This window comes from Terrapene carolina, unplaced genomic scaffold (assembly GCF_002925995.2).
Source record: "Terrapene carolina triunguis isolate 2854851 unplaced genomic scaffold, T_m_triunguis-2.0 Scaffold21, whole genome shotgun sequence".
Taxonomy (NCBI): Eukaryota; Metazoa; Chordata; order Testudines; family Emydidae; genus Terrapene; species Terrapene triunguis.
Genome location: NW_020664372.1, coordinates 9270983 through 9286388, shown reverse-complemented (window position 1 = coordinate 9286388; position 15406 = coordinate 9270983).

Below are 15406 nucleotides of genomic sequence, written 5' to 3'. Positions count from 1 at the left end.
TATACTGATCAGAGTAGCTCAGGCTGACAAAGATCCACAATACATAGTTCCCACTACAGGTAAGTGAAAAGATCAAGGAAAAATGTTATTAACTAAATATGAAAGGGAATAGTTAAAAGATTGGATCCTGTTTTGCAAGCTAGAAAAGACACACTAAAATGAATTTCTTTCCCTCAGATTTAGGAACATGAATTTTTTATCATTGATCCAAAGATATTTTTTAAAAAGGAACAGAAAGTTAAAACATGTAGAAGCTGATCTGAAATGTTCATTGATGAAGAATGCAGAGAAGCATGCTATTAGTATAGTAGTTAAATATTTTAGAAAGTATGATTGACTGGTTTTATGTTTCAAACTTTTAAAACATTATATAAATCACTTTTAAAATAACTTGAAACATTCATTAAAATCAAAATAGCACTGGGATTTTGAAATCACATTTGCACAAGGGATCCACTATCACTTTGAAAGTTACTTACTATTAATGTAATAATTATTATTGTACTTTGGTTAAAATGGCAGGTAATGACTCCAAAGTGACAGGTAAATGGAAAGTGAGCTATAGAATTTAGCTCTGGGGGCAAGGGATGTTAATGACCTGAGGCAAAGGGTAAGCTGCTGTCAGTAACCACATTTAAAAAAAAAAGGGAGCAAAATGCCTATCTGAATAAATTGGTAGAATTAATTTAAAGACATTTAAATTCAAGACGAGAGGTGCGAAAACATTTCATTAAGTCACCGGCTTCCAACAAAATGTGAATTTCTCTTTTTTAAGGTAACTTAAGAAAGCTTTGTTGGCCTACAAATGTATTTTACATAGCAGTGTGTCATTAAATAGTGACATTAATTGCATGGTACACAAAAATGGGTTCCATGGAGAAATGGTCTAAAGAGTAAACTTTATGGTTACAATTGTCTTTTTATTCCCCTGTATTCTAACAAAAGCTATTACTTATGAAACATCTGTGCTAAATCTGGCCAGTGAACAAAGATATTGTGAACTATATTTTTATTTACTTATCGGTACTTCATTAAGTAGTAGGTCTGTTACAGTGGTTATCTCAGCACTTTTATTTTTAGAAATATACAAGGGCACCTTTGCCTTGAAAACATTGACTTCATAGGAGATGAAGACTCTAAAGTTCTATTTTACATATATTATTCCCCATTATTCACTTCTTGTCACATTTTCCACCCTTATACGTATTGCCCTGTCTTTTAAGACCTGGTCCAAACCCAATGGAAGCCAATAGAAGTATTTCCAGTGACTTTGTGGGCTTTGGATCAGGCACCTAATTTGCAACAAAATTCTCAGAGCCTCCTGTGCAATCCAAAAACTGATACAAATTTCTAACTAGGAATCAGCCACTACTCTTTTTCCTTCAGGGACATCAATCATCCAAGACAAGCCAACAGAAAAACTCACTTAACTTTAGGTTTAAAGTTAAGCTATTAATTAAGTATCTTGCTGAGTCAGGGTCCAGATGAACAATAGACCTGTTCTATCTCCCATTAACATCAATTGGAGTTTTATCATTGATTTCAATGGGAGCATGATCAGGCCCCACAGTTGTAAAGGTGTTTTAGTTTTGTTTTTTAAGCTCAGATCTTCTCCTTTATCTAAGGCATTTCCCAAAAAATCCTGCCACCTTGCCTGCTTTAAATTATGCTGGCTCTAGTGGTCCCACAGACATGTACTCCGCCTCCTGCCATGTACTCCCACCCATCTGCAGAAAGTATGGAAAATGGACAGCAAGCCATGAAATGCAGCCAAGGTACAATTTTTCAGGATGGGAGTGTGGATGGTTAGTAAGACTGGGGGAACCTTAATTTATGTGACAGAACATAGACTTTGAAGTTGGGAGAACCATGGATGGAGAAAATAGGGACAGTGTTCTGGGAGGTTGTGGGTCATGGGTTCATGTTCACTTAGTGTCCAGGGAAATGTGGGTCCTATGAGACTACCTAATTCCTATCGGCCCTTGGCCATCACTGGTAGGAACTTTAAACAACACAGAACATCAATTTATATAAAAATGAAGCTGCAAATATGAAAACAAGCAGCACATTTAAAGATCATTATCAAAACTACTTCACAATGCCTAATAAATATTCATTTCCAAAATCCCATTTAACATTTTCTTAGTGAAACATTATTTTTCTTTGGAATATGCAAATTTGGCATACTAATGCTGTAATTTAATTATACAGTTAGTATAATGAAACTACTTGGGTTAAGGGAACCATATTTATGGCAAATACTGTAAAGGAATAGTGTTATCTGTGTGAACCACACAGCTTAAATATTTCTGTTCTACATTTCAAATTGCCAGCATCATCTTCCAGTACAATTTCCCTATGATTACAGCTCTACTAGGCTCACTAGAAGAATACCAGCTGGTATGGTTACATTATTATTCCCTTCATGTATATTGGAGGGGGCTAGTCTGATATCTATTTTGATATTATTCCCCACAGCTTCACCATCAGTAACCATATCCACTTCTAGAGCTTACTGTCTAATAATCTTTCATTTCAGTCTATATAATCATTGTAGCAGTGCAGACCCACCTCCGCGGTGCCTCCTGCTGGACGTGCTGGGAATTAGCTCTCTTGGACCACCAGAGAGCCTTTTACTAGTGGTGTCTCACTCGCTGTTACTTCGACTTCCTCCACTGTATCCGCCATCTGGACCCACATCGCTCCCAGACTGTGACATCCTCTTCAGGACACGGCCCTCCGGCTGTGCCCCAGCCCGCTGTCTCCCCACTTTCAGGGGACAGGTGGTCCTCAGTTCTTCCACATGCCTCAGCGGCTAATTGCAGTCTGGATTTAGGCCATTCTCCTCATTGGCAAGTAGGGGTAAAGGGGGTGGGGGTGGACCCAGGCCCACCCATTACTTTGGGTCCGGCAACTAACAGAAGTTACTAGATCACAGGCCCTGGTTGTCATGGGGGAGTTCAATCACCCCGATATCTGCTGGGAGAGCAATACAGCAGTGCACAGAAAATCCAGGAAGTTTTTGGAAAGGGTAGGGGACAATTTCCTGGTGCAAGTGCTGGAGGAACCAACTAGGGGCAGAGCTCTTCTTGACCTGCTGCTCACAAACAGGGGAGAATTAGTAGGGGAAGCAAAAGTGGATGGGAACCTGGGAGGCAGTGACCATGAGATGGTCAAGTTCAGGATCCTGACACAAGGAAGAAAGGAGAGCAGCAGAATATAGACCCTGGACTTCAGAAAAGCAGACTTTGACTCCCTCAGGGAACTAATGAACAGAATCCCCTGGGATAATAACATGAGGGGGAAAGGAGTCCAGGAGAGCTGGCTGTATTTTAAAGACTCCTTATTGAGGTTGCAGGAAAAAAACATCCCGATGTGTAGAAAGAACAGTAAATATGGCAGGCGACCAGCTTGGCTTAACAGTGAAATCCTTGCTGATCTTAAACACAAAAAAGAAGCTTACAAGAAGTGGAAGATTGGACAAATGACCAGGGAGGAGTATAAAAATATTGCTCAGGCATGCAGGAGTGAAATCAGGAAGGCCAAACCACACTTGGAGTTGCAGCTAGCAAGAGATGTTAAGAATAACAAGAAGAGTTTCTTCAGGTATGTTAGCAACAAGAAGAAAGTCAAGGAAAGTGTGGGCCCATTACTGAATGGGGGAAGCAACCTAGTGACAGGATGTAGAAAAAGCTAATGTACTCAATGCTTTTTTTGCCTCTGTCTTCACGAACAAGGTCGGCTCCCAGACTACTGCACTGGGCAGCACAGTATGGGGAGGAGGTGGCCAGCCCTCTGTGGAGAAAGAAGTGGTTCAGGACTATTTAGAAAAGCTGGACGAGCACAAGTCCATGGGCCAGATGCGTTGCATACGAGGTGCTAAAGGAGTTAGCGAATGTGATTGCAGAGCGTCTGGCCATTATCTATGAAAACTCATGGAGATCGGGGGAGGTCCCGGATGACTGGAAAAAGGCTAATGTAGTGCCCATCTTTAAAAAAGGGAAGAAGGCGTATCCGGGGAACTACAGGCCAGTCAGCCTCACCTCAGTCCCTGGAAAAATCATGGAGCAGGTCCTCAAGGAATCAATTCTGAAGCACTTTGAGGAGAGGAAAGTGATCAGGAACAGTCAGCATGGATTCACCAAGGACAAGTCATGCCTGACTAACCTAATTGCCTTCTATGATGAGATAACTGGCTCTGTGGATGAGGAGAAAGCAGCGAACGTGTTATTCCTTGACCTTAGCAAAGCTTTTGATATGGTCTCCCACAGTATTCTTGCCATCAAGTTAAAGAAGTATGGGCTATATGAATGGACTATAAGGTGGATAGAAAGCTGGCTAGATCATTGGGCTCAACGGGTAGTGCTCAATGGCTCCATGTTTAGTTGGCAGCCAGTATCAAGCGGAGTGCCCCAAGGGTCGGTCCTGGGGCCATTTTTGTTCAGTATCTTCATTAATGATCTGGAGGATGGCGTGGACTGCACCCTCAGCTAGTTTGCAGATGACACTAAACTGGGAGGAGTGGTAGATACGCTGTAGGGTAGGGATAGGATACAGAGGGACCTAGACAAATTAGAGGATTGGGCCAAAAGAAATCTGATGAGGTTCAACAAGCACAAGTGCAGAGTCCTGCATTTAGGACAGAAGAATCCCATGCACTGCTACAGACTAGGGGCCGAGTGGCTAGGCAGCAGTTCGCAGAAAGGGACCTAGGGGTTACAGTGGATGAGAAGCTGGGTATGAGTCAACAATGTGCCCTTGTTGCCAAGAAGGCTAACAGCATTTTGGGCTGTATAAATAGGGGCATTGCCAGCAGATTGAGGGATGTGATCTTTCCCCTCTATTTGGCAGTGGTGAGGCCTCATCTGGAGTACTGTGTTCAGTTTTGGTTCCCACACTACAAGGAGGATGTGAAAAAATTGGAAAGAGTCCAGAGGAGGGCAACAAAAATGATTAGGGGCTGGAGCACATGACTTATGAGGAGAGGCTGAGGGAACTGGGATTATTTAGTCTGCAGAAGAGAAGAATGAAGGGGGATTTGATAGTTGCTTTCAACTACCTGAAAGGGGGTTCCAAAGAGGATGGATCTAGACTGTTCTCAGTGGTACCTGATGACAGAACAAGGAGGAATGGTCTCAAGTTGCAGTGGGGGAGGTTTAGGTTGGATATTAGGAAAAACTTTTTCACTAGGAGGGTGCTGAAGCACTGGAATGGGTTACCTAGGGAGGTGGTGGAATCTACTTTCTTAGAGGTTTTTAAGGTCAGGCTTGACGAAGCCCTGGCTGGGATGATTTAGTTGGGGATTGGTACTTCTTTGAGCCGGGGGTTGGACTAGATGTCCTCCTGAGGTCCCTTCCAACCCTGATATTCTATGATTCTATGACCCTATAGCTGGCAGCCACTTACTGCCCCTCCTCCTAGTCCCAGTGCCTACTTCCCCCATAATCCTAGCACCATCCCTGCCTTTGCTTCAGGGCCTCAGTCTGGCCATGGTCAGCCAAGAGCTCCCCCATTGCTTTGCTATCCTGCCCAGCACTGCCTCTTTACCCTCCAGGAAAAGACTGCCCCTTGCTCTGCAGAGCAGCCCTTTATATATGAGCTGCTCCAGAAAGCCTTCTCCTGATTGGCTCTCCCAATAAACCCTTTCCTGATTAGCTGGGTTCTGCACAGCCTCTCCAAGGCTGCCTTAACCATTCTCCTGCCTGCGTGGGGCAGCTGCCCCACCACAATCATCTATAAACAAGAGAGGATTCTGAAAGGGATTAGGTGCACTTCATGCATCCCTCATAGTGGAGTCTTTAAGGAGAATTGGTGCACTGTGCATTTGGATACAGATGCTGTGTCACTAATCTCAAACATTCCAAAATCATGAGTCAGACCCCCTAAAATCAGGAGATTTGCTTCAAAATCCAGAGATTTTAAAACTATATATTTTATAACAGACGGGACAGGCCAGACGCAAGGCAGGGGGAAGTGAAATTCATATCCAGGAAAAGTGTCTTGGTCACCTATAAAGGAAACATGAAAAACAGAGAAAGAAGCAGGTTGAGTAATGAGTGCTGACAGAAGGAGACAGAAAGAAAGAAAAAGCAGCTGCAGGAGGGGAAATAACTGTCAAAAACTTTCCTTCTCACCTTTCAAAGATACCTGAACAACACACCCACCTCTCTATGCCTCATCTCTTTTTTCTGTACATTTTTCTTTTATAACTTTCTTCTCAGTCCCTCACTCTCCTTCCTCTTCCACCTCCTTCTCCCTGTTATTTATTCCTTTTCTTCTTCCTACTGTTCCTCTTCCTGCGTCTTTCTTTCTTTTTACCTGAGAGCAGGCCTACCATTTTCTCATCTCCTGTTTCCCTTCCAAGGCAATGTTCCTGTTCTCTTTAGCCCTGAGTGTCTCAGTATTCATGTTCCTAGCTCAATTTTCTTCTGCTTTCTTTTGCCCATCCCCTAAGTCAAAATACCCCCTTCATGGCATCTTCCCCAGGTCAGAGTCCATTTTCTTCAAACCCTGAATCCTTTCTTCCTCAAATTCCTACCTCTTCCCTGAGCCATTAGAACTGCAAGCTCAGCTTCCCATCCTTTCCCCACAAGTTCTTTTCCCAGCTGTGTGTCAACAGCAGCACTGCAGGTTCTGAACACATTACACCTACTATAGTGTGTCTTTAACATAGTGGTTCTCAACAATTTTTCTATTACTCCAGCTGGACATAATCTCCTGCAGTAGAATAGCAACGTACAGCACATTAATATTCCTCTAGTGTAGTGTTCTCCTATTATGCTGCCACCCAGTAAGTAATTTATGCTGCTCCTTAAAGTAACTAGCCTCTATTTTGTATGCAATATTCTTTGAATTGGTGAATGGATGAAGTTGCTGTTCAAAAGTCCCAAGCACAAAAGCACTGTGGGGTGATCTCTGCTGTCAGAGGCAACCTACAGTGATCACCTTTACAAACTCAGCATTTGCCAATATTTACTACACAGTGTTAGTACCTGAGTTTCCACAGTTTATTCCTATGCTTAAAATTGAAAATACATTGCTAAGTAGATGATAACTGCTGGCAAATATTGACTTTTTAAATGTGAATAACTATATTTTCATGGACACAATAGAAAAGTGAAGTGGAAGCTGGAATTCTGGCAAATGGTGGTAGGGGAGGTTAGATGAGGATGGACAGGAGGCAGCTGTGGGAGGGCTGGTATTTCAGAGTGGGCGTATTTACTCATTGACCACTGTTCAATGCGCATGAAGACAGAAAGTGAATTCGTCAAGTCACCTGGGAATAGAGGCTCATTCTGCAAGGCAACCTGAAAGCAACAGTCTGAGCAGAAAGGAACCAGACCTTTTTTGAACTGTAGTCCTCAAAACAGGTTAATATTTGCTGCTTGAGTCTGTGCCACTTTTTCATTCTTGGTTCTGTTCTTCAAGCTGATGAAGGGGCTGTTTAATGAGGTAAAGCAGGCAGGCAGGAAGAGGTGAGAGACTTGAAGGAGTCCTGGAAGGAAACAGATGGTAGTTCCTGAGGGAAGGCTGAAGGCACAAGAGAAGCAAGAAGGATTTGCAGGCTGGTGTCTTTGAGCTAGGGGTGAGGCTGGTGGAAACAGCAGTATAGGAAGCTACCTGCTGGCTCTAGCCAGAGAGCTGGAGCAGGCTGAAAATAGGGAAGGAGTAGAGGACCCTATTTATTGGCATCTCCAGGGCTGGAAAGCTGGACTCAAAGGAACTGTGAGGGGGCCAGGGGTAGTGAAGGGTAGCTCCTCTTGTGCAAATTATTTCCCAGCTGTGAGAGTTCCCACTGGGAAGAGTAGGGTTGCACTACAGTTGGAAGGACTGGGGTGGATCTCTGAGAAGAGGACTTAAAAGAAGCCTGGAGAGTATGATAAAGCAGTTTTCCCAACAGAGAGGCTGGGGGTACCTGGTGGGAAGAGCATGGGGGTTTTAAGAACTATGGTCAGTGTTGTGTGGGGAATTAACTCTGTTTGATAGTTTTGTTGGAGACCTGTAACAGGATCAGCACCCACCTCTTGCAAACGCCCCCTCTAGTTGGGTGTGACCACCCTCTTTAAACCAGTCTAGCACTGGTATGGGGCCGCATCCCCAGGGCTTCCTCCCTGGAGACCCATTTAGTCTGTTTTGGTCCCAGTCTTCAGTTGGGCCTCCTGACAGATCAGTCCTCTTCTGGGAGTTTACTGCTGTCCAATTATAGGCCCTTCCCCAGTGGCCTATGGATGGGACCTGGGCCCACCCACTACTCCAGGCCCTGGCCTTCACTAATGTCTTACCCTTAGTTCAGGGATCTTCTAAGCTCAGGCCCAGTAGCCAGACAGTAGCTCTCCTATGCTTCCCCAGTCCCTAATAGCACTGGGCTGTCTGTTTTGTTGCAGTTCCCTCAGCCATCCACACTTCTCCAGCTCTAGTGAGGAACTGCCCTGTATCTGGCACCGTAGTTCCTTTTTATATGGTCTGCCTGGCCACTGACTGGCTGTTCCAGCAGCCCCTCTGATTGTTGCCTGCTCAGAACCATTCCAGGCCGCTTGGAGGACTCTACACTGCTCCTTTCCCGGGATGGGAGTGGCAGGAACCTGAGGCCTCCAGCAGGGGCTTTGGGCCTAGTCCACAACATCACAGGACCATTTGAACCTTTTGGTAATGACCCATGTTGATGGACTAGAGCATAAACTTACATGGAGTTTTTGGGGAACCTGAAAAGGGAAACTGAGACAGCTGTGCCTGTCATGCTATATGAGGGTGGTCCAGGATGGGCTACCCTATGACAGCATATCTGTGCAAACTATGTTTTTAGAAAGAGATAATACAAATGAACACATGCTCTTCAATCATTTTTAGTGAACTCTGTTTTTATGACTAGAAGTTAGTCTAACTATTCGCATGAAGTAGTAAAAGTTCTCATTTTCTAAACTCAATGAGCCATTAAGTACGTGACATCTTGATGCCAGTTCAGGGTTAGCACAAAAATTTCAGAGTGGTTGCCCCCTTTTAAAAACAAACAAACAAACAAACAAACAAAGAAACAAAAACACCTTGCCATTCTTGCCTCTGATAAATAGATGAAGTTACTATTGCAGTATTTCCTATCAGAAATACCTTGACTATTGCAAATGCTGATGTAAAATTACTTACCTCTGTAAGGTAATTGGCACATTTTTAGTTCTCCATTGTAGTAAGTCTGACACTGTTACAAGTTTTCCTTAGGATACTACAGGATGTGATGGGAGTACCCCTTATTAAAGTTGTCTGACACTTCCCATTATAAGACCCTCTTTTAGGTTGCTTATAACTGTGCATAACTTCAACAATTTGGAATGAAATATTTCATGCTGTGTGTCTGCCTCAGGCTGACTCTTTTGGGGGTGAGGAGGAGAATTTCAGCTAAAACAGTGCAGATATTTCCAAGAAAGAGGTTTGGGGGCAGAGGGGAGAAATAGATTGTTCTGTTCACGTTAAAAAATTCTGGTGACCTTCTCCTTGAAATGCTTTAGAACCCCCATGCTTTGGTGAAGAGGATTGAAATTTGGTATGGGATGGCCTTGGTGTCAGAGATGTGCTTTTTTGCTTTCCCTATGAAAATCTGTCCAGATTTGGACAAGTTATAAGACTCTGGAAAACCACAGTTTCTACGGGCTCAGTATAAACTTCCTAGTTTCTAGCAGTTTAAAATCTCTGAGCATTCTGTTCTCAGTGTGCATGTGCCATCTCTTCAGAGTTTCTACATGTGACTGGACTGTGCATCAGTCATCCTCACAGAACAATTGAACATTCTTCAGCCTGGGGCTGCTAGAGGGGCAAAACCAGACTTCCCTTATGGCTGTTCCAGGCTAGGATAGGACACTGGAACTGAGGGTAAGGAGCCCATCTCTCCTACGCTGTCAGTGACTCACCCCCTGCAGGTACCCCAGCACTGTGGAGGAGGAAGCCATCTGATTCAAATGCAGAGAGGACAAAAGCTAGACCACAAGGAGGGAAAGAAGTAGATTTGGCACAAGGAATCTGGTGAGACTGGGACTTCTTCATTCACTACACACCTTCAAAATTTCTCAGTCAATGATGTATATACACAAGGGGTGTATACACATGAGGGGTACAGAAGCTCCCTGACTCATGCAAGTGTTCCACACAAAAGATGACTGTTTTTCTTAATATCATATTGTCCTTGGGTGTTTTACAGTGCATCTTGATCTTGCTGGGACAGAAATTAGTAACAGACTCAGATTATACCATCCTCATCCATTTTAATTTGGTATATGTACACAAGTTCATATATATGTAATATATATAGGCATATCTCCTGAAATACCAGTAGCACCTCCTGCTCTCCTGGCTCTCACTAACAATGTTGCACATGCTCAAGCCTGCACAATAACATTGAAAATTGTTTAAAAAGAAATTAACATGATGCTCTAACTTTTGTAAAAAAACCAAAACAAAACATAAAAATAAAAATCTGTTTTGTCATCCTCCGTGCGTTTTGATCGATATCACCTCTTTCTGTCGTAACCTATCTAACCTAGTTTCTAATCTTCTCAGGGCAGGGACTGTTTGATTCTTTTTGGTGCTAATATATACAAATATTGAATAATACTCTTAAAAAGTGATTCAGGATATTATAGTTGTGACGGGTTTGATAACAGAGACCCTCTTGGGACTGTCACCTGACATGCTGAGACTACCTCTGAGCCCGTTTTCTCGGCCATTTTGGGCCTCCAGAATCCTGCCTTCTTGAGCCAGACATGCCAGTCTTCTCCAACACAGCCCCAGGGTCTGAACCATGCGCCCCAAAGCTGCGGACTTAACTGAAAACAGCTTAACTGCTCCTGTCTCCAGCACGCAGACACTCGCTCCCAATGGGATCCAAAACCCAAATAAATCCGTTTTACTCTGTATAAAGCTTGTACAGGGTAAACTCATAAATTATCTGCCCTCTATAACACTGATAAAGAGATATGCACAGCTGTTTGCTCCTCCAGGTATTAATTACTTACTCTGGGTTAACTAATAAACAAAAGTGATATTATTAAGTATAAAAAGTAGGATTTAAGTAGTTCCTAGTAATAACAAACAGAACAAAGTAAGTTACCAAGCAAAATAAAACAACACACTCAAGTCTAAGCCTAATACATTAAGAAACTGATTACAAATAAAATCTCTGCCTCAGAGATGTTCCATAAGCTTCTTTCACAGACTGGACACTTTCCTATTCTGGGCCCAATCCTTTCCCCAGTACAGTTCTTGTTAACTCCAGCTCAGGTGGTAACTTGGGGATTTCTCATGACTGGAACCTCCTTTGTTCTCTTCCACAAGGCAGGAATCTTTTGTCTCTCTGGGTCCCTACCCCTCCTTTTAAATGGAAAATCACCAGGTTTAAGATGGATTCCAGTATCAGGTGACATGGTCACATGTCCTGTGAGATCCCCAAGCCTTCATTCTTCCTGGCCTGACTCACAGGAAGGCTTGCAAGGAAACAGAGCCATTTACAACCAATTGTCCTAGTGATGGAAGCCATCAAGATTCCAAACCACCATTAATGGCCCACACTTTGCATAATTACAATAGGATCTCAGAGTTATATTTCATATTTCTAGTTTCAGATACAGGAATGATACATTTATACAAATAGGATTACCACACTCAGTAGATTATAAGCTTTGCAATGATACCTTACAAGAGACCTTTTGCATGAAGCATATTCCAGTTACATTATATTCACACTCATTAGCATATTTTCATAAAATCATATGGAGTGCAACTTCACAATAGTCTTTTCCCTTTTTGGTGTCCTAAGTGAAATGATATTGGTGGACCTGGTCTATGTTCTAATCCAGAGATATCCAAAGAACAATGAGAACAACAACAACAAAATCATGCTGGTAAACCCTTTGTAGAATCTCAGCAGAGAGGCCAGTGGTTGAATATACATGGGGTGAGACTATTCCTTTAAACCATAACTGTAGTCACTCTAGGTCAAGGTTGAGAGAAAGTGGCAGGGCAGTATGGAGGAAGTACTGTTCTGTACATCATTGGCCACTTTTGGAAGACAGGATACTGGGCTAGATGGACCATTGGTCTGACCCACTATGGCCATGTTTATGTTACATTAGGAGGATAAATAAAGAATTTCACTCACTAGGCTTATCAGTCCAGCAGCTTTCATGAGCACTGAAGTTGCATAAAAAGTTTTACAAAGAAAATAAAAAGAATGTTTCTGAAAAAAATATAATGGCACTAAAAGATTGCAGAGAGATAACCAGTATAAACTGAAAAGTGTAAATGTTCACAAGAGGATCATCATCTATAATACCATTTAACTTTATGTATCAACTAATAGACTCTTGTTCTCCTGATTGAAACTAATGAAACAACTAAATAAATGAAATATTATTAGATACTATACTCTGTTTCATAATTGTATTTTGTTTTGTATTAAGGGGATTTATGTAATATCTCATAAAATGGTACATTTAAATCCTTCAGTAAAACTCCTTTTAGTAAAGTGGTCTTCGGAACTTTGGCCACCTACTGCAGAAAGATAAAATAATGGTTTGATGTTTTTCCATCCTAGCTCTCCATGCCTAACATACAAAGAGACTTAAATTTAGTCAGCTTTTCCCTTTCAATCAGTGCTGCTTTATTACACAACAATCTTAAATTTATTATTCTGAAACTGCCAAGGATGGATGTAACAAATGAATTTCTCTCGTTGTATGTTTCTTGCTTATCACCCATTTTATATCATATTTAGTGTGGCAAGCGATTCCTGCATAATTACACTGGAATTGTGACACGTGTTTCTGTTTAGTTTTCCCTGTTGTGCATGTATGTGTGTGTGCATAGATGTATTTAAGCTAATCTTTATTTTGATAATACTTAATGCTAACAACGGCTGTCTCATGACAGTGCTCTGTGTAGTGGGAGTGTATGTGGATTGCAGCATTTACTTATTCTTCAATAACTTTTGCCTATACTCACATTAACAGGACCAGAGTGAAATGGCTTAGAGATCAATTTATTAAATTGCTTTCCATGGTTTAATTGTTGCTTGTTATGATAATCACTTGGACCAAAACATGTATACTGTAACTAGAAGTTTGGGATGAGGATTTCAATACAAGGCTTACTCTTCTTATGTTGTATTATGGAGGCATTGGTAATGACTTCATGGCTACATTTGCATTCCACTTTAATGAGACTAGGGTTTTCTCACTGTTAGCTGACACAAAGCTGAACACAACTTGTCCTGGTCTACACTAGCAATTGAACTATGGTCTGGACGTCATCTGACTCAGCTGTTCATAATTGTGTTGAGAAGTAATTCCTCCATTCTAATCAGCACTGATAAAGCCTCAGCTGGAGTACTGTGTCCAATTCTGGGCACCTCACTTTGGGGAAACATGTGGACAAACAGGATAACGTCCAGAGGACAGCAACAAAGATAATTAAATGTCTAGAAAACATGACCTATGACAAAAGATTGAAAAAAAAATTGGTTTGTTCAGACTGGAGAAGAGAAGACTGAGGGGAAACATAACAGGTTGTTATAAAGAGGAAGGTGATGAATTGTTCTCTGTATCCTCTGAAGACAGTACAAGAAATAATGGCTTAAATTGAAGCAAGGGAGATTTAGGTTAGATACTAGGAGAAAATTTCTAACTGTAAGCGTAGTTAAGCACTGGAACAAATTACCTAGAGTTTCTACAACCTACCTATTTTAGGATGTTTTTATGAACGGGTTAGACAAATACATGTCAGGTATGGTCTAGATCATGGCTTGGCAACCTTTGTCATGCGGCTCACCAGGGTAAGCACCCTGGCGGGCCGGGCCGGTTTGTTTACCTGCCGCGTCCGCAGGTTTGGCCGATCGCGGCTCCCACTGGCTGCGGTTCGCTGCTCCAGGCCAATGGAGGCGGCGGGAAGTGGTGGCCAGCACATCCCTGGGCCCACGCCACTTCCCGCAGCCCCCATTGGCCTGGGACGGTGAACCGCGGCCAGTGGGAGCCATGATCTGTGGAACCTGCGGACGCAGCAGGTAAACAAACCGGCCTGGCACGCCAGGGTGCTTACCCTGGCGAGCCGCATGCCAAAGGTTGCCGACCCCTGGTCTAGATAATACTTAGTCCTGCCTCAGTGCAGAGGACTGGACTAGATGGCCTATTGAGGTCCCTTCCAGTTCTACATTTCTATGTTCAAACATAATAAATTCTGTTAGGTAGATAGGCCCATAGAAATAAAACTGCACATTTGCTAAATCAAAAATCCTCAGAGACATTTCAGTAACCTGTTCTCTGCATGAAAATTCAAGAGACAATGTGTTTTTAGTGGTAAACCAAGATAATTGGAATAAGAATTCCTAGGGCACTTCCCAGGTCTGTCATTGCCTCACTGTGTGACTCGGGAAAAACAACTGCATTTCTCTCTGCATGCTCAGTGACAAAGAGGGCATTATTCTTACCCACTTCACAGGAATATTGTGAAGTGTATATAGCTTACTTTTGTAAAGCACTTTGGAATTCTCAGATGAAAGTATATGTAAGCATAATTATAAATTTGGGGATGTTGATGTTTTTCCAAAATTCCTGCAGATTTCTATTATCTCACCTTTTGAGTTTCTATTCTCCTAATAACTAATTCATTTGCCCAATATGATTTTCCGAAAGAAGCAGCATGTAAGAAACAGTTCATCTTGTATACATCCAGGCTTTGTAGAAAAAATTGCTAAATCAAAATAGTTATTAAAATACATTTTAGCTTTTCACTTCATTCACACAAATAGGTACAAATCATTAGGGCAGATGTGTCATGTTAGGACTAGATATTATATAGGGAGGTAATAAATACTAAAAATGTGAGAAATTCATTTAATCTATTCCCATAGATTATTTGAAGATTAGAGAATTTCAGATGTCATCATTGTGTATATTACAGTAGCATCTAGGGGACATATTGAGTTCAGGGCCCTATTGTTCTAGGCACATATTAAGTCACAGTCCCTGTCTTTAAGAGTTTACAATCTAAAATTAAATAAGTTGTATATAAGAGACAAATGGAGAGAGGTGGCACTCTAAATTAGTGTAATAATGTTTCATTTCTAGAAACCTGGATTAGAATTTGGATTTCTGTCTCAGATGTACTAATTCTACAAACAGTTACACATGTTTAACGTCATTCACAAGTGTAGTCCCATCAAACTCAATAGCGTGTAATAAAGATAGGATATAAAACAAACCAAAGTTAGTTAATTGCTTAACTCAGTGTTTCCCAAACTTGGGACGCCGCTTGTGTAGGGAAAGCCCCTGGCGGGCCGGCTGGTTTATGTACCTGCCGCGTCTGCAGGTCCGGCCGATCGCGGCTCCCACTGGCCGCGGTTCGCTGCTCCAGGCCAATGGGAAGCGGC